Source organism: Oncorhynchus gorbuscha, linkage group LG16, assembly GCF_021184085.1.
Source record: "Oncorhynchus gorbuscha isolate QuinsamMale2020 ecotype Even-year linkage group LG16, OgorEven_v1.0, whole genome shotgun sequence".
NCBI classification, from domain to species: Eukaryota; Metazoa; Chordata; class Actinopteri; order Salmoniformes; family Salmonidae; genus Oncorhynchus; species Oncorhynchus gorbuscha.
In genome coordinates, this window is record NC_060188.1 from 37,341,601 (window position 1) to 37,362,047 (window position 20,447).

A 20,447-nucleotide genomic window follows, 5' to 3' on the forward strand; every position below is an offset into this window, starting at 1 on the left:
CGAGCGGCTGCATTCAGGAAAGCCCAGGATGGAGATGGACATACTGTAGTCACGGTGACATCATCTGTGCATCTGGAGAGAAAACCAATCAAGGATCCATTTCCAAGAGAGACCGGAACAGCTATGGATGTGCTTATAAAAGAGGGTTGTGAGGGCTCTGAGGATTGCGAGCATGTGGTCCTGGGGCCAAGGGCTTGGTTAATGGAAATAAGATATTAGACTACTTGAAACAACATGGATGAAATGTGATCGCAGCTCTGGTAATATTTATTTGTGCAGTAGGACACATAACATCTTCTAGAGTATGTGGCTGTGCATACATTACTACAGGAGAGGTCACACATGCCCCAGACAGAGTAAATCTTTAGGTTTCGAATTGGGATTGGAGACAGACATGCTGCTCTCAGACAACACTAATCAATGACATGGGTATAATTGGTTATAAATTGTCCATCAATTTCTGCTGCTGTTGTTGTCTGGCGAGGAATTGGTGACTGAGATGTATCCTTGTGATGGTAGTTATTGAATTAAACAAAATAAATAACAATATTTGTGAGCAGTGGTCATCAATATTTGGTCAAGTTGGATTACTACATAGATGCCTATAATAGAATTTTGAATGACAGACTTTACCACTCTCTGAAAATGACCTTCTCCATGTTTTAACCAAGCTAAGGAATTCAGCAACATGATGTGCAGCGATAACTCTGGTTTTAATTTTTTTAATTTCACCTTTATTTAACCAGGTAGGCTAGTTGAGAACAAGTTCTCATTTGCAACTGCGACCTGGACAAGATAAAGCATAGCAGTGTGAACAGACAACACAGAGTTACACATGTAGTAAACAATTAACAAGTCAATAATACAGTAGAAAAAAGGAGAGTCTATATACATTGTGTGCAAAATGCATGAGGAGGTAGGCGAATAATTACAATTTTGCAGATTAACACTGGAGTGATAAATGATCAGATGGTCATGTACAGGTAGAGATATTGGTGTGCAAAAGAGTAAAATAAATAAAAACAGTATGGGGATGAGGTAGGTAAAAATGGGTGGGCTATTTACAGATAGACTATGTACAGCGGCAGCAATCGGTTAGCTGCTCAGATAGCAGATGTTTGAAGTTGGTGAGGGAGATAAAAGTCTCTAACTTCAGCGATTTTTGCAATTCATTCCAGTCACAGGCAGCAGAAAACTCAGCAAAATGAGGTGTTGGCTTTTTTGAGATACACCTGCTGGAGCGCGTGTTACATTGCCCAGTCAGTGAACTGAGATAAGGCGGAGGCAGCATGGAAAACTGGAGCCACGAATAAGCGAGGGCCAGGCAAAATGAGTGGTGGGTGGAATGGCTTTAGTGACAAAACAGGGATGATCAGTTTGCTGTAGAGTTTTGGAACAATTTTGGAGATGACCTGCTGGATAGTCAGTTTTACGTGTTGAGTCAGTTTACAGTCTAGCCAGACACCTAGGTGTAGATGTCCCATATTCAAGGTGATCCAGGGTGGTGAACGTGCGGATGGTGATGCTCATTGCCAACATGTCATTTAAAACTTTACACCAGCTGTGGTTAAAGACATCGAGAGTATTAAAAAGAGCGAGGATAGAGATATGAAGTTCAATAATTGTCCTGTATGACTAACAGCCCATACCTAAGAAGTGACTCAAACGATTGTAAAGGTAAACTCACACATGAAAGTCACGTTTGCCCATAGGATCTGCATCAGGTGGGTCTGAAGAGTGAGGTAAGGTTGAGACTCACAAGGATCTGCATCTGGGCTTGTGTGAGAGCGAGCGTATCAGCTGGGTTACAAGACCTACGTGGGCCCTTCCACCCAAAGGTATCGTCACCTCCACCCGAAGATGGTCACACCCAACACATTGAACAGATGGCCCGGCCGGGTGTGACTATAATGAAATGCAGGGGTGACCTAGTGGTCATGAATGAGGCTTGGGAGGGGTCAGGTGAGGAGCGTTAGATACCTAGGGGCATGAACGGGACCATGCAACCCTCTCCTGGCATAACAAAGCTTGAAACCAAAGCTTGAAGGACAATATTTTAAGAGAAGGGCCTCAAGTTTCACAGAGAGAGAGAAAGAGAGAGAATGAGGGAAAGAGATGAAGAGAGAGAGATTGAAGCTAAAGAGGGAGAGAAATTGAATGAGAGGAGGCACGGAGGGAGGAATGCAGCTGTGAGGACTTCTCCACATGAGCATGGTAAATCCCTGATGGGGGCCATAAAACAGCATGCGGGCTGGCAAGCAACGTGTGTGTGTGTGTGTGTGTGTGTGTGTGTGTGTGTGTGTGTGTGTGTGTGTGTGTGTGTGTGTGTGTGTGTGTGTGTGTGTGTGTGTGTGTGTGTGTGTGTGTGTGTGTGTGTGTGTGTGTGTGTGTGTGTGTGTGTGTGTGTGTGTTACACACAAGAGTAAGAATAGACTCACATTTGTCATATGTGTCCAACCCTGGAACCAAAAGCAGTGATTCCTCACAGGGTGAACTGACACCACACTTGTGTGAAAGCATTTAACAGGGAACACTAATGTATGGAAGTGTGTGCAGTGGACCGACTTTGTACGTCTGGGTGCATGTCTGGGAATGTTTGGGGACAAGCGGTTTATCACGATAACCGCTATCAAGCAGTGCAGCCATTTGCTCAAGTAGGGTCCCCATTTCCACCAAGGTATTTTAGTGCTAATGCTATGTCGCCTCCTAAAGCCTCTTTGTTATGGCTAGACTGACCAGTTAACGTATGTGACTCAGTAGTGTTTGGTTTAGGAGTGGCTCGATGGCATCCATTCAAAAAAACACGCGAGATTCCATCAAGATTTTGTGATCCTTTGTTGATGTAAGTCTTGAGTAATGTAGCGAACAGGACATGACACACTTGACAGGGATTCCGAGGAGGCGGACGTGTCTCCATTAGTCTCATACAGTTCTATACAACCCTGGACACACCCAAAGAGGGGCATACACCGATAAATAAAGCAGACATATTATGCACATCCGTGCACACCAACATCCACAACCCACGTGCGTTCATGCACGCACACAGGCAAACACATACACTTCCCAGTCAGTCTGCTGCCTCCAGGCGCAGAGTTCAGTCACGGCAGCTCCACCTGTCAGAGAGCATCAAGCAGAGCAGTCAATGATGTCTGAGAAAACAATGAGCATCGCACACATTCTCCTCGGCCCTTCTGGTTTTGACCCCTGACCTCTCTCTACACAGAACACTTCAGATAGGCTTGACTCAAGCTTTGATTCAGTTGACTTATTTATGGCCCAGTTCAAAGTGGAGATAAGGTTGTGCAACTCAGACTTTTGCATAAATCATAAATTTAAATCAATGTGATATTTGCGAAAAAGTTCAAGTGGATCTCAAGTCAGAAGAACACCCTTAGTTTTAGAAGAGTGTGAGAAAGACTGATTGTGTATAGCAGTTAGGGTTTCCGTCAGGAACATTTGGTGCCTGACAAGTGACCAGGAATATTTTAATTTATTGGACATTTCAGACATTTACCGGTCATCCATGTGCATTGGGTGCGTAACCCATTAGGCCATCTATCCACGCAGCCAGCACAATCAATAAACAAGGGATATTGGCTAACTGAGTCACATTTACATGTCCTTCAAAAGCCTACAACTAATTACAAAAACATTATTCCTTGTATTTCAAACTGGAGCATATGCAAAACCATATAGCCTATTGTTTTATTCGTTTTTACTTTCCTAAAACAATAATTGTCCAACTTAAGGTGTAGCTGTCAGAGATTTGAGGACTAAATGCATACGGACATTGCCTATTGGCCTAGGCATCCACTGTATTATATCAATATAAATATATACTGTATATAAAAGGAAGAGAAGCTTAGGCCTATAGCCCCAGAGAGAGGAAGCGAAAAGAGATATGCCGGCGGCATGCTGCGACACCAGCATACATTTCTTTATACTTCTCAGATAGGCTACTGCGTCTGCTATACAGATATAGGTGTACGGAAGGAGGCGAATTCGTTCATTTTCATTTAGAATCTAAAAGATAAGCATTATATTGTTAGATTATAGGAGTAACTCTGGTAGACCTAAAACATTCTTCCTCATCTCAAGATCAACTGTCAGAGTCAATTGGAGTACCGGTGCACACTGCCTTAATATCATAGGCCACACCACACCTTCACAAAAATTCTAAACTTTGTTTATTAAAATTGTTTATAGGGAAAATACAATCAGGATATTATATTGCGGCAAACACAACATTACAGTTGGAACTTAATTTGGCTAAAGAAAATGGCTCATTAGAATGAAACAAAACACTTGTGAACTGGTTTAAACATTCACAAAAGTTTTGAACAGGCTATATTGCATCAATTACCAAGAAAGGCTAATGCCTATCGTACCCAACAAATGACAGCAATAGGCTAATGACATTTATTTTACAATACGCCTACCTAACCTATCTTAAACTAAATACGGACCACACAATTAAGACAGATCGAACGTAATTTAGCCAATGAAAATGTCTCAAAAGAATGAAACAAAACACATTTAGCATATTTGTGACCCGTTTCACTAATTGAACTTAAACTTTTTTTTTAATCAAATTTTTTTGTTACAGAAATGGCTTATTGAACATGTAAACTTTTCATGTGCCTTAATAACAAACTTCATGCCCTCTGTAAATACAAATAAAATGGTAAAATTTCAAGCCTAGAATGGTTTAGCCACAGAAAAAATCAGAAACCTTCCCACTAGCCATGATTGGCTGAGATAATGAGTGGGGTGGACATGCCGAGATATAAAATAAAATACAATTTTATTGGTTACATACACGTGTTTGGCAGATGTTATTACGAGTGTAGTGAAATGCTTGTTCTTCTAGTTCCGACATTGCAGCAATATCCAACAAGTAATATCTAACAATTTCACAACAAATAACATAATACACACAAATCTAAGTAAAGGAATGGAATATATAAATATATGGATGAGAAATTTAGAGTGGCATAGGCTAAGATGCAATAGATAGTATAGCCCAACAGGATTCTCTCAATTGTGCATCTATAAATGTTTGTGAGGGTTTTAGGTGCCAAGACACATTTCTTCAGCCTCCTGAGGTTGAAGAGGTGCTGTTGCGCCTTATTTCAGTTTGCCAGTGATATGTATGCCAAGGAACTTAAAACTTTCCACGTTCTCTTTCCACCTTTCCCTCTGCTGTTTCCTGAAGTCCACAATCCTCTCCTTTATTTTGTTGATGTTGAGTGAGACGTTCCTGACACAACACTCTCAGAGCCCTCACCTCCTCCCTGTAGGATTTCCCGTCGTGGTTGATAATCAAGCATACTACTGCTGTGTTGTCTGCAAACTTGATGATTGAGTTGGAGACATGCATGGCCACACAGTCATGGGTGAACAGGGAGTACAGGAGGGGGCTGAGCACGCACCCTTGTGGGGCCCCAGTGTTAAGGATCAGCGAAGAGGAGATGTTGATACCTACCTTCACCACCTGGGGGCGGCCTGTCAGGAATTTCAGTATCCAATTGCACAGGGCTGGGTTCAGGCACAGGGCCTTGAGCTTAATGATGAGCTTGGAGGGTACAATGGTGTTGAATGCTGAGCTAAAGTCAATGAACAGCTTTCTTACATAGGTATTCCTCTTGACCAGATGGGATAGGGCAGTGTGCAGTGGAATGGCGATTGCATCGTCTGTGGACCTATTGTGGTGGTAAGGAAATTGAATTGGGTCTAGGGTGATAGGTAAGGTGGAGGTGATATGATCCTTGACTAGTCTCTCAAAGCACTTCATGATGACAGAAGTGAGTGCCACGGGGCGATAGTAATTTAGTTCAGTTACCTTTGCATTGTTGGGTATGGGAACAATGATGGCCATCTTGAAGAATGTGGGGACAGCAGACTGGGATAGGGAGAGATTGAATATGTCCGTAAACACATCAGCCAGCTGGCCTGTGCATGCTCTGGGGACGCGGCTAGGGATGCCGTCTGGGCCGACAGCCTTGCGAGGGTAAACACGTTTAAATGTCTTACTCACGTTGGCCACGAAGAAGGAGAGACCAAGGTCCTTTGTAGCTGGCCGTGTCGGTGGCACTGTGTTACCGTCAAAGCGGGCAAAGAACGTGTCTAGCATGTCTGGAAGCAAGACGGTGTCCGCGACATGGCTGGTTTTCCTTTCGTATTCCGTGATTGTCTGTAGACCCAGCCACATATGTCTTGTGTCTGAACAAATTCTAATTTTACAATGACAACCTACCCTGGCCAAACACTCCCCTAACCTGGATGACGCTGGGCCAATTGTGCGCCGCCCTATGGGACTCCCGATCAGGGCCGATTGTGATACAGCCCGGGATCGAACCAGAGTCTGTAGTGACGCCTCTAGCACTGAGATGCAGTGCCTTAAGACAGCTGCGCCACTTGTTCGACTATTTATAGCCTAATGTAAGCTAGCCAACATCGAACCTGTTTGGTTAGCTACCTAAAGATTCATGCAGGGTAGTAATGTCATAAATTGGGATTATGGTTCATTGTTAACCCAGATAGCTAGCTAGCTACATGTCTTAACAAGGGTTAGAGAGCACGTGTGCGAGAGCACAGAATAACTGATGAATTTACGAATGCTCAACACCCGTTGAATATGGCCGGTGTAAAGAATTGTTATTCTCTTATGCAAGTGATCAGCCTACTGCTAAATACATGGCTACAACTCACAGTAAAGGATGTGGGGCCCCCTACAGGATAACTCACGCACACACCCCCATCCAGCACACACACAGTCCCCTTTAGCTGAACGGATGTGACGGCGGGATTCTAGAGTGACGGACGGCCCAGCTGAGCCAATGGCGGAAGACTACAGACGGACGGCCCAGCTGAACCAATCAAAAGATCCGATCTCCCAGGATCAACCTACTTTCTGTTTTGTATAAATTGTATTGTAACGGTTCACTCTTTCTCTTTTTCCTGCTGTTCTGTGCGAGCGAATGGGAGAGCCGTATATACGTGTACCAGATATTCTCCCTCTGAATAAACTGTCGCTTGTCGTACAATCTACCACCTTGTCTGAATCGATCCTTAACCGGCTCACCCTTCTACATATCCTTTTATCAACACCGGTGTCAGTAAACCTTGACAATAAAAGCGTAATTCAATTGTTGCCAGCACCACAGTTACAGTCACCAACGCTCTGAATACTGCCTAACCAGCTCTGCTAGGGAGAATAAAATGGTCAGAGTGGGGTGTTCTCTCATTATGTGTCTGGAAGTAGCTAGCAAGCTAGCCAATGTTAGCCAGTTAGCTTGGGTGCTTGACTGCTGTTGTGAGGTCAGAATGTTTGGATCAAGCCTTCATATTGGGCCAGAGCGTCCAGTGTGGGCTCTGAATTTACGAACAAACAATCTGACAGCACAGTTACAGTCACCAACGATCTGGATAACAGCCTAATGAGCCATGCTAGGGCGAGTAATGTTCAGTGAGCTGTTCTCTCATTTGTGTCTGGAAGTAGCTAGCAAGTTAGCTTGCGTGCTTGACCGCTTTAAAAAATATATATTATTATGAACAAAACAAATACAAAATCATAAATATACAAACAAGAGTACATAAACCTAACCTATTCAATTTGTCAAAAAGTTGCATGTACGTATTGCTTTTTTGTTTTTACACTTACTGATAATTTCAAAATAATATTTAAATTCTACCTTAAACAATGTGAAGAGGGGTTTGTTTTCCCCCCACTTAATTTTATGCATAAAGAATCTGCCATAAAAAATTAAAAAATTAAAAAATTAACAATGAAAGTTAAATCAGGGTCCATATAACATAATTTCAGAGTCTTTCAAATTAACGTTAATAGTAGTTTCTTTTGAAATAAAATCTAACTCACTCCAAAATCTTCTGACATAAGAACAATAAATGGTCAAGAGTCTCTGGGTCACAACCACAAAATACACATTTGTTATCAATTTTGAATTTTATTTTGAATCTGTGCATAATGAAGATCTTTACAGGGGTGCTTGACTGCTGCTGTTAGTACAGAATTCTCAGATCAAACCTTAAAGAGATGGGTGGGGCAAAAGCTTAAGAGGATGTGAACGATGCTGAATGGATGTAGACAAAGAAGGGCTCTCCAGTATTAGTACCAAAACATTCAAAGGCCATTGTCTCAAAAGTCAGTTTACAAGTTCATCAATGTTCAAAGCAAAATTACTTTTCTCTTTGTTCCTCAACTGTAGTGTGTGATATACCATTTTGTAGCTCTGAGTCTAGACTTTTATCCAATGTAAAAAAACACCATTTCAAATGTTGCTACATAAGACCGATTGGAGCCGGTCGGTCACATTTAAAGAACTGGTTTGGATTAATAAATAGGCCTAAAATAACAACGATATACATTAATAATAGGGAGTTGCTCCTAATCGTGACCGGATATTATATTCCTGAGGCTCCGTATCCGTGAGTACGCAAATTCTCGCAATACTTCAAGGTATTTTGACACTTCACAAATTTTCTCATGCCAAAACCGGATTATATACATATCAGAGTGAATCAGAGTTAAATTCCAAAAAGATGTTATTCAATATCACTAAGCAAAAAACAAACAACCAAAACACCAATAGCCACTACAATGTCTCACCCACTTGGGAGCCAGGGCCACCCATTTTGTGGCCAGGCCCAGCCAATCAGAATTAATTTCCCCCACAAAAGAGCTTTATTACAGACAGAAATACTCCTCAGTTTCATCATCTGTCAGGGTGGCTTGTCTCAGATGATCACACAGGTGAAGAAGCCGGATGTGGAGGTCCTGAGCTGGCATGGTTACACGTGGTCTGCGGTTGTGAGGCCAGTTGAACTTACTGCCAAATTCTCTAAAACGACGTTGGAGACGGCTTATGGAAGAGAAATGAAAATTCAATTCTCTTACAACAGCTCTGGAGGACATTCCTGCAGTCAGCATGCCAATTGTACGCTCCCTCAAAACTTGACACATCTGTGGCATTGTGTTGTGTGACAAAACTGCACATTTCAGAGTGCCTTTTATTGTCCCCAGTACAAGGTGCACCTGTGTAATTATCATGCTATTTAATATGCTTCTTGATATGTCACACCTGTCAGGTGGATGGATTATCTTGACCAAGGAGAAATGCTCACTAACAAGGATGTAAACAAATTGGTGTACACAATTTTTGAGAAATATGTTTTTTGTGCATATGGAACATTTCTGGGATCTTTTATTTCAGCTCATGAAAAACAAGGAATTAACACTTTACATGTTGCGTTTATATTTTTGTTCAGTGTAACTTTCATTTTACTAAAATGAAAAAGGCGTTCATCTTTGAAATAAACAGAAGCCTAGGCAAAGCCTCCTCTCTCGCTTTTCTCCCCGGACAATTCAGCTGGCTATAATTTTACTTACCGGCTTTTCATTTATTTTATCAGCCAAAAGCAGCCAATTACCAGCAAATGAAAACCCTGATAGCTGTGAGCACAACCCTAGGCTCCTTCGCACCGTGTTCACTCTCTTTGACTGAGTCACTGAGTCACTGAGATGAACTTGAAAATTCAGCAACTGGATCCTTCTTTACTACTTCCTGAATAACACATTTCACTTCAGGTCTCGAGGGGTTGGAAGATTTAACACTGAAGAGATTTCAGCCTGCTTCAAGCCGCCGAACACGTCTCTCTTTGATAACTGTTTCTAAACATGGAAAAGGGGAGGAAGACGCGCTCCAATTACTCTCAGGCGCAACATAAGAGCAACTCCAATTCCCAGCAGCACCGTTGGCAGGACCTCTGTTCATTGAGCCCGAATGGAAGGATGGGGGGAGAGAATTCCTCCATGTTTTACAAACAACTTTACATGAGCATCTCTTGAGCCACAGGAGAATGGGAGCTGACATTTCAAAGGGGCCGTCCTCTCTTCTCTACCACTTAATTTATCATACTAACCTGGCCGGGTTGACAGAGAGAAGGCCGTCCGTCATCGCTGTATCCCTTCCTACATTCCCTCCCTTCATCCCTCCCTCCTGCGCCGACACACACAGTGAGTGGTTCCTCTGTCCACGCCTCTGTTCCCTCGCTTCCTCTCCTGGAGGAGTGCAGCAGTGGTTTCTTTTCGTCCTGTCCTTCCCCCACGACAACAGACAAGACTATCCCTGCAGGGGCATGCTTACCTTTTCCCCCTCTACTGCTCTGCAATTTGGATTATGCAGATTGACAGCATTAACACTAACTATCCGAAAATAAATAAATTTCCATGAAAACAGTTCAACAAAATAACTTTTAAGGGTAATATGGGACTGTATTATAGGGTTGTATTCACTACCAAATGGAAGAAAACTGACCTAAACGGTTTGCTACAGTGTGCACAAATGCATAAGGCCCTGTGCACACTGTAGACCTACGCAGCTACTATAGCACATCCCCTGTTCAATGATATAATAATAATAATGTAGATTGATAACAGATCCTCAGTCTGCTGTACTCACGTCAAGTGTGTCTTCGTTCATCACCAGCATGCCCATGTTCTTGGTCAGAGGTTTGCAGGAGTATCCTGGAGAGAGACAAGTGAAACAAGAGATGAGCTGCAATGTCATCTTGTGCAAACATCAAACATCTAACATACTAAAAGTACTGAAGAAAAAGATTGTTCACGCCATCATGCATTATATGCAGTGGCTTTGGAAAGTATTCAGACCCCTTGACCTTTTCCACATTTTGTTTTGTTATAGCCTTCATCTAAAATGGATAAAAACAAAATAAATCCTCAGCAATCTACACTCAAAACCCCATAATGACAAAGTGAAAACAGGTTTTTCAAAATGTTTGCAAATTTATTACAAATAAAAAACAGAAATACCTTAGTTACATAAGTATTCAGACCCTTTACTATGAGACTCGGAGGTGCATCCTGTTTCCATTGATCATCCTTGAGATGTTTCTACAACTTGATTTGGTAAATTCATTTGATTGGAAATTATTTGGAAAGGCACACACCTGTCTATATAAGGTCCCACAGTTCACAGTGCATGTCAGAGAAAAAAATCAAGCCATGAGGTCGAAGGAATTGTCTGTAGAGATCCGAGACAGGATTGTGTCAAGGCACAGATCTGGAGAAGGATACCAAAAAATGTCTGTAGCATTGAAGGTTCCCAAGAACACAGTGGCCTCCATCATTCTTAAATGGAAGAAGTTTGGAACCACCAAAGCTGGCCGCCCTGCTAAAATGAGCATTCGGGAGAGAAGGGCCTTGGTCAGGGAGGTGACCAAGAACCCGATGGTCACTCTGACAGAGCTCTAGAGTTCCTCTGTGGAGGTTGGAGAACTTTCCAGAAGGACAACCATCTCTGCAGCACTCCACCAATCAGGCCTTCATGGTGGCCAGACGGAAGGATGCTCAGTAAAAGGCACATGACAGCCCGCTTGGAGTTTGCCAAAAAGGCAACTAAAGGCACCTAAAGATCTAAAAACAAGATTCTCCAGTCTGATGAAACCAAGATTGAACAATTTGGCCTGAATGCCAAGAGTCACGTCTGGAGAAAACCTGGCACCATTCCTACGATGAAACATGGTGGTGGCAGCATCATGCTGTTGGGATGTTTTTCAGTGGCAGGGACTGGGAGACTAGTCAGGATTGAGGCAAAGATGAACGGAGCAAAGTACAGAGAGTTCCTTGATGAAAACCTGCTCCAGAGCGCTCAGGACGTCAGACTGGCGTGAAGGTTCACCTTCCAACAGGACAATGACCCTGAGCACACAGCTATGACAACGCAGGAGTGGCTTCGGGACAAGTCTCTTAATGTCCTTGTGTGGCCCAGCCAGAGCCCAGACTAGAAACCTGACCGATCATCTCTGGAGAGACCTGAAAATAGCTGTGCAGCAATGCTCCCCATCCAACCTGACAGAGCTTGAGAGGATCTGCAGAGAAGAATGGGAGAACTTCCTAAATACAGGTGTGCCAAGCTCATACCCAAGAAAACTCTAGGCTGTAATCACTGCCAAAGGTGCTTTAACAAAGTACTGAATAAAGGGGTCTGAATACTTATGTAAATGTAAAATCTGTTTATTATTAATACATTTGCAAACATTTCTAAAAACCTGTTTCTGCTTTGTCATTATGGGGTATTGTGTGTAGATTGATGAGGGGGTAAATGATTTAATCCATTTTAGATTAAGACTGTAATGTAACAAAATATGGAAAAGGTCAAGGGGTCTGAATTACTTCCCTAAAACACTGTATTATGATTATCTTTTCAAAATAAACTTCAATACAAAAGAGCAAATGTAGGAGAAGTAATAGGTTATATGTACTTCCTCCTGAAATTGAGTTCTCTGTTTACTTTGATGTTATTAGCTTAAGTACCAATGGGATGAAAAAGACAACAAATTCTTGGAACTTCATTAGGTGCACAGTGACAGTATTGAGTCCATCAAAGTCTATAAAGACAAGACTAATTCTCTGGGTTTACATGTCTGTTTTCTGTTTTAAGTGGGCAGTTCGACATTTGTTAGTTATACATGGCTCCCTAGTGAGCGGCAATATCAGAGTGGAACATCTGTGGGCTTCGTCAAGCTTGGAAATGACTCCTGTTTCATTTTGAGGGTTTACCAAAACACCTAGATCTGCATGTATACGTGAGTGTTTGGGTGGGACTGTGTCTGAGAGAATTACACACACACACAGAGAGATGGGGGTCGGGATGAGGAGCGTGTAGGTTTCACCTTCAGAGGCTCAAATCAATACCAAACAGGTCTGGACCTGGTGGATTGTTTTCTTACGTGTTAATGCGCAAACTTAAAATAAGCCAGCGTGTAGAAAATGCCCCACCCACCTCTACACCCCCCTGGCGACCCCTGCCACAGTCCCCTTGCTTAATGTGTTTATCTTAAAGGCTCAGTTCACTTTTATTCAAAAGATAAAGTCAATTCCTCTCAGTGTTTTGGGGCCTGGCGGAACTAAACAACAAAGATCTCCAAGGAGTTGCGGAATACGTATGGCGTGACACCTGTGACAGGTTTGTTGGTTTGGAGGAGGTAATTAAAGCTGCACAATATGGTCATAGTGGCTCTTCAAAATGGCTGCTGGGAGGCCTCCCAAGTGGCGCAGCGGTCTAAGTCACCGCATCGCAGTGCTTGAGGCGTCACTACAGTCCCGGGTTCGATCCCAGGCAGCCGGCCGTGCCCGGGAGACCCATGAGGTGACGCACAATTGGCACAGCGTCATCCAGGTTATGGGAGGGTTTGGCCGGCCGGGGTTTCCTTGTACCATCGCGCTCTAGCTACTCCTTCTGGTGGGCCAGGGGCCTGCAAGCTGACTTCGGTCACCAGCTGTACGGTGTTTCCTCCGACACATTGGTGCAGCTGGCTTCCGGGTTAAGCGAGCAGTGTGTTAAAAAGCAGTGCGGCTTGGCAGAGTCACATGGCTCTCAACCTTCGCCTCTCCCGAGTCCGTACGGGAGGTGCAGCGATAGGACAAGACTAACTACCAATTGGATATCACAAAATTAGGGATAAAAAAGGGGTAAAAAGTTGCTGCCGGGGCAGCGAACTTTAGGGGGTAGGTGGGGGTGGCACTCAATTTAATCTGGGCATGGTGAGGTTAGGGTTGATGAGGTTGAGGAGAGAGTGGGTTGTTAGGGTAGGCCAGTGTTTGCGTTGCCTTTTCACGGCATCGGCTGGTACAAGCAGGCTGGGAACAGAAGAACACGGAGAACGGGACAGAGTCTAGTTCGACAGCCCCCTTCCCCGCAAAAGGTGTACCACCAACCTAGGCAGAGGGTGTTTTATTTTCAGGCAGAGGAAGAGGGGGAGGAGTGAGAAAACAGGCTTGGGTAGAATACCGTATATATTTTGAAATACCCACGGTATGATTTTTATTTACTTTTGTGGTTGCTACAACACTGCTTAACTATCTAAGATGTGCCAAAGAAATCATATCAAATGTCTTTCTGGCAGTAGAGACATCACATACCCAGATTACAATCAGGTATAGATGTTTTATTTCACAATGTGAGGGAAGGATGTCATTTTTATGTTATTTTGATATTTTCTGGTCAGATCTCTTTCTTATGGTCCACTTCGACTATTTGTCCAGTCTCCCGGGCACGTGCTTCAACACCTGCATTGCTTGCTGTTTGAGGTTTTCGGCTGGGTTTCTGTACAGCACTTTGAGATATCAGCTGATGTACGAAGAGCTATATAAATACATTTGATTTGATCTTACCAATGTTGATGGCCGTCTCCTGCTTGTCCCCAGTCAAGATCCAGATCTTGATGTCGGCCTTCATCAGGGTCTCAATAGTCTCAGGCACCTTGTCCTGAAGCTTGTCCTCGATGGCCGTGGCCCCGAGAAGATGCAAGTTCTATAGAGGAAGATAAAAAACTGTGGTAATAATAAGGAGAAAATCTAACAAGAGAAGGGACTTTACAACGTCATGTGAGGGGTCGGACTGTGTCACTCATTCATTTACTCCCTGTTTTTCACTTGAGTCTGCTGCGCTTGTTTTTCCACCCCCCCCAAAGCTGGGGAATGGATTAGGGTATTTGGGGTTAGGGTGAGGGGGGCAGGAATAGGGGGGAAACTTAGGGGCCAGTTGTAGTCACAGCACAGTGGTTGTGAGAGAGAGGGGGGGGCGTCACAGGCGAGGGACTTTGGGACGTGTTATCCCGACCACTCCTGTCTCAACCTCCAGTATTTATGCTGCGGTAGTTTATGTGTCAGGGGCTAGGGCCAGTCTGTTATATGTGGAGAATTTCTCCTGTCTTATCCAGTGAACTGTGTGAATTTAAGTATGCTCTCTCTAACTCTTTCTTTCTCTCTTTTTTTCTTTCTTTCTCTCTCTCGGAGGACCTGAGCCCTAGGACCATGCCTCAGGACTATCTGGCCTGATGACTCCTTGCTGTCCGCAGTCCACCTGGCCGTGCTGCTGCTCCAGTTTCCACTGTTATGCCTGCGGCTATGGAATCCTGACCTGTTCAACGGACGTGCTACCTGTCCCAGACCTGCTGTTTTCATCTCTCTAGAGACAGCAGGAGCGGTAGAAATACTCTGAATGATCCACTATGAAAATCCAACTGACATTTACTCCTGAGGTGCTGGACTTGCTGCACCCTCGACATCCACTGTGATCATTATTACTTGACCCTGCTGGTCACCTACGAACATTTGAACATCTTGGCCATGTTCTGTTATAATCTCCATCCGGCACAGCCAGAAGAGGCCTGGCCACCCCTCATAGCCTGGTTCCTCTCTAGGTTTCTTCTAGCCTGGGTTTCTGTACAGCACTTTGAGATATCAGCTGATGTAAGCTAGATTTATCTGCTAGTAAAGGGCCTGGGGGAACTGAGAGGCCCCGGTGATTTTTGTGACCTTGGCCAAGCTGCAGTATATCTGTAACCCACTAGCCATATGAAATCCCACGGAGAGGGGAGGGATGCGTTAAATAATGTTGTGACAACTTCACAGCTATATTGTCTTAACGTCGACACAATGTTGCAGGCATTCCGGCCGGGCTAAAGCAAGATTTCAAACAGTAGGCCTATTTGAACCCAAGAATGCAAATCGGTTTCAATCAAGACAACTCCTGAAAATTCACCCGAACATTTACAAAATAAATGAACAAGCATAAGGTTTTATTTTTTAATTTTATTTAACCTTTATTTAACTAGACAAGTCAGTTAAGAACATATGCTCATTTACAATGACAGCCTAGGGACAGTGGGTTAACTGCCCAGCTCTGGGATTCGATCTAGCAACCTTTCAGTTGCTAGCAACGCTCTAACCACTAGGCTACCTGCCACCCCACAAGGTGTGTTTGTGCATAACTTATTTCAATGACGACCAAGTAGTAGCTGTTCGAGAGTAGCTTGTCAAGAGTGTTCTGCAAAGAGATGTAATGTGGTGGTGTGCTTTCCTTTTGATCTGCTCTAAAAGTCCCTTTTGAGGTCACAGTTCCTAAACGCTTCGACCATAGCTACATCCCAATTTTCTACTTCACCTGAAGTATCCACGTGTTCACTTCCCTTCACTGATTTGAAAGGAAATGACTGGTATAAGAAATATGGTGGAAACTGCCATTAGCCCATTCCTCCACCAATCCAATGCTTTTAGGCGTGGGAAGTAGTGAGCAAGTGCAGACTTCAGGAAGAAGGAGGGAATTATGGGACATGACCCTTCTCTCAGACTGCCACCTAGTGGACTTATCACATCCCTGCACCCTCCTCTCAGAACTTTTGTGTTAACACAGTGATTTTAGTATTTTGTTTTGGGCAGAGCTGAAGCTCTGGCAGCAGTGGAGCCCAGCACTTGATTTACTAGCGTGGCCGCCTGTGTTTGACTAGCACTTGCAGATCACTGGTTTTCACAGAGGAACTGTTTGTTGCTTTCTAGTACTAGGCCAACCCAACCTGCCCCCATACACTCAAACCATAGTTCCATAGTATACACTGCATCAAACCATCCAAACCCATTCAGATTCCATGGCTGGGCCCGTATATAAAGCAATACTTTCTGGTCACTCTGACAGCTCTGTGGCAGGTAAACAACGTTTCCCTCAACGTTAGCAAAACAAAGGAGTTGATTGTGGACTTCAGGAGGAACCAGGCTGGACACGCCCCCATCCTCATCAACGGGGCCACCGTGGAGACAGTCGATAACTTCAAATTCCTCGGTGCACACATCTCAGAGAAGTTGAAATGGTTTAACCACATGTACACAGTAGCGAAGAAGGCACGACAGAGACTCTTCAACCTCAGGATGCTGAAGAAATTTGGCCTGTCCATGAGGGCCCTTACAGTGTTCTACAGGAGCACCATCGTGAGCATATTATCGGGCTGCATCACAGCCTGGTACGGCAACTCCACCGCCGCGGACCGCATGGCTCTTCAGAGGGTGATACAGTGGCAAGAAAAGGTATGTGAACCCAGTGGAATTATCAGGTTTCTGCATAAATTGGTAATCAAATTAGATCTGATCTTCATCTAAGTCACAACAACAGACAAACGATGTTGGTTAGAGCTGCCCTGGCCTATAAAAAACACTCACAAAATTTGAGTTTGCTATTCACGAGAAGCATTGCCTGATGTGAACCATATCTCAAACAAAAGAGCTCTCAGAAGACCTAAGATTAAGAATTGTTGACTTGCATAAAGCTGGAAAGGGTTACAAAAGTATCTCTAAAAGCCTTGATTATCATCAGTCCACAGTAAGACAAATTGTCTATAAATGGAGAAAGTTCAGCACTGTTGCTACTCTCCCTGAGAATGGCTGTCTTGCAAAGATGACTGCAAGAGCAGAATGCTCAATGAGGAAGAATCTTAGAGTGTCAGCTAAAGACAAATCTCTGAAACATGCTAACATCTCTGTTGATTAGTCTATAATACGTGAAACACAAAACAAGAATGGTATTCATGTGAGGACACCACAGAAGAAGCCACTGCTGTCCAAAAAAAACATTGTTCCACATCTGAAGTTTGCAAAAGAGCATCTGGATGTTCCACATCGGTACTGGCAAAATATTCTGTGGACAGATGAAACTAAAGTTGAGTTGTTTGGAAGGAACACACAGCACTATGTGTGGAGAAAAAAAGGCACAGCACACCAACATCAAAACCTCCTCCTAACTGCAAAGTATGGTGAAGGGAGCATCATGGTTTAGAGTTATTTTGCTGCCTCAGGCCCTGGACAGCTTGCTATCATCGACGGAAAAATGAATTCCCAAGTTTATCAAGACATTTTGCAGGAGAATGATAGGCTATCTGTCCACCAATTGAAGCTCAACAGAAGTTGGGTGATGCAACAGGACAAAGACCCAAAACACAGAAGTAAATCAACAACAGAATGGCTTCAACAGAAAAAAATATGCCTTCTAGAGTCCCGACCTCAATCCGATTGAGATAACTGGTTGACCCTACTGCCAAAAGAGGGTCAACCAGTTATCAAAACCAAATGTTCACATACTTTTCCCACCCTGCACTGTGAATATTTACACAGTGTGTTCAATAAAGACATGAAAATGTATAATTGTTTGTGTGTTATTGTTATTGTTACTGTGTTTGTCTATTGTTGTGACTTAGATGAAGATCAGATTACATTTTATGACCAATTTATGTTCGGGTAATTCCAAAGGGTTCACATACTTTTTCTTTTTCATGCACCTGAACAGTACAGGAGCATCATGGCAAAAACTGAATGACTGGCCAATAGTTTCTACCCTCTACCCTCTGACCATCAAGCTGCTGAATAGCCACCACTAGTCAGCTACCTGAACCCCCCTCCACCATGCTACTCCTCTCCTATGGACATTCCCTCCGCTTACTCCTTCCTACTGTCTCAACTCTCTCTTGCTACTCCCGCTATGGACATTCTTTCTCCTGCTGCTCCCCCTCCATACGTTCTACTCCCCCTATGGCAATCACACCTGCCACATTAAAGTTCCAGTGTAGTCAAAAACGTTATTTTCCTGTGTTTTATATACAGTACCGGTCAAAAGTTTGGACACACCTACTCATTAAATGTTTTTTTCGTTATTTCTACTATTTTCTACATTGTAGAAAAATAGTGAATACATCAAAACTATGAAAAAACACTAACACAAATAGCCACCCCGTGTCTTGATGACAGCTTTGCACACTCTTTGCATTCTCTCAACCAGCTTCACCTGGAATGCTTTTCCAACAGTCTTGAAGGAGTTCACACATATGCTGAGCACTTGTTGGCTACTTTCCCTTCACTCTGCGGTCCAACTCATCCCATACCATCTCAATTGGGTTGAGGTCGGGTGATTGTGGAGGCCAGGTCATCTGATGCAGCACTCTATCACTCTTCTTCATGGTCAAATAGCCCTTACACAGCCTGGAGGTGTGTTTTGGGTCATTGTCCTGTTCAAAAACAAATTATAGACCCACTAAGCGCAAACCAAATGGGATGGCGTATCGCTGCAAAATTCTGTGGTAGACATACTGGTTAAGTGTGCCTCAATTTCTAAAACGTTGGACCTTTAATCAAGTTGAATGTCTGAAATCAGTTCTACTGATTTGTGTTCAGCCAACCACTCAATGGAATGGGTGGAGAGTTTTAAAATGGATGCCTTGTGTGAGGGGTTGGTGTCCTTAGGGTGAACGAAGCAGGCAGTAATTATCTTGTTTGCAGAGCTGATCGCTCATCATTGGAATCTCTTTGCTGATATGATTCAGCCATACTGGTATCAGGGAAGGATACAGTTTACATAGAGACCCTGAGTAAGGAATTACATTTTGTTAGAGATTGGTTGTCTGGCAACAAATTGTCACTGCATTTGGGAAAAAATAAAAGTATTTTGTTTGTAGGGTAGAGAAGATAACGGTAAACTGTGCAGGCAAGGAGATTGAATCTAAAACGAGTGTATCTTGGTGTGTCAATCCAGATCAATCCCTTTCTGGAGACCTGATTGCTGCTAAAATCCTTTCTAAAATGGCGAACAAATTGAAATGTTTATATCGTAACACTAGATATTTTAACATTAAAGTTAAGAAACTGCTTGTCTCAACTTTGATTCACATAGGGTTGAAAATGTGAAGAAATCTGTGCTAATATTTTACCTGGTGGTGGAGACCTACAGGATTATTGTGGGGAAGATGGTGATTGGTGGATAGGGGTTAGTATGGGATTAGATGGGGACCGATGTGGTGTGTGTGTGTGTGTGTGTCTGTGCGAGGCCCTGAGACATAATGGACAGACAAGATACCACATCAGTAACATACCACATCAGTCCCCATCTAACCCCATACTAACCCCTATCCACCCTCTACTTCTATCTACACAATAACTGTCACTTCTCAACTCACCCGAGTAAACCCAGAAGGCTTACATAACCTAATAATTACACAACAGGTGTCCGCTCAGGGCGACACATGCCATTACTTTGCATTTCTCTTCAATTAAATAATTAAAAAAATATGTGGTTTATAAGCTGCAGAAACTAGAAACATGCAGATTTTTCCACAGGGGAAATGTTTAATGCAATTCTGCCAACTCTCTCAAGAAGGTAGTATATTTATAGAGGTAAAGCAATGCAATCTAATAAAATATTACGTTTGAATACAGAAACGCATCCTTCCTTCCTTCCTTCCTTGAAGTAATCAAATAATCGAGTGGATTAGTGAAAGTAAAGGGGTAGTAACATTGATTAAACCTATCCAATCACTTACAGATCTGTGCTTACCTCAAGGAAAAAGGAAGAATGCCTTTCTCAACTTTTTTTAATAGGTCCTATGTGTGTTAGGTAGACAGGGGGAGCTGTTCCCTCACTCACCCTCGGTGGCAAACTGCTCCAGGTGTTTAAGAGTGATCTCTTTATACCTGGAACTGTCGGCCAGACGGTCGTAGACCACCGTGTCCTGTTGGAAACAGCACAGTCATTACATATACTGTCTGGACAGCCAGCAAATAACTGCCATGTAAACAAACCATGATG

At 43.3% G+C, this 20,447-nt stretch overlaps 1 pseudogene; it reads right to left on the minus strand.

Moving 5' to 3' along the window:
* LOC123999758 overlaps positions 1-20,447 on the minus strand; it is a 203,253-nt pseudogene that overhangs the window by 87,313 nt on the left and 95,493 nt on the right.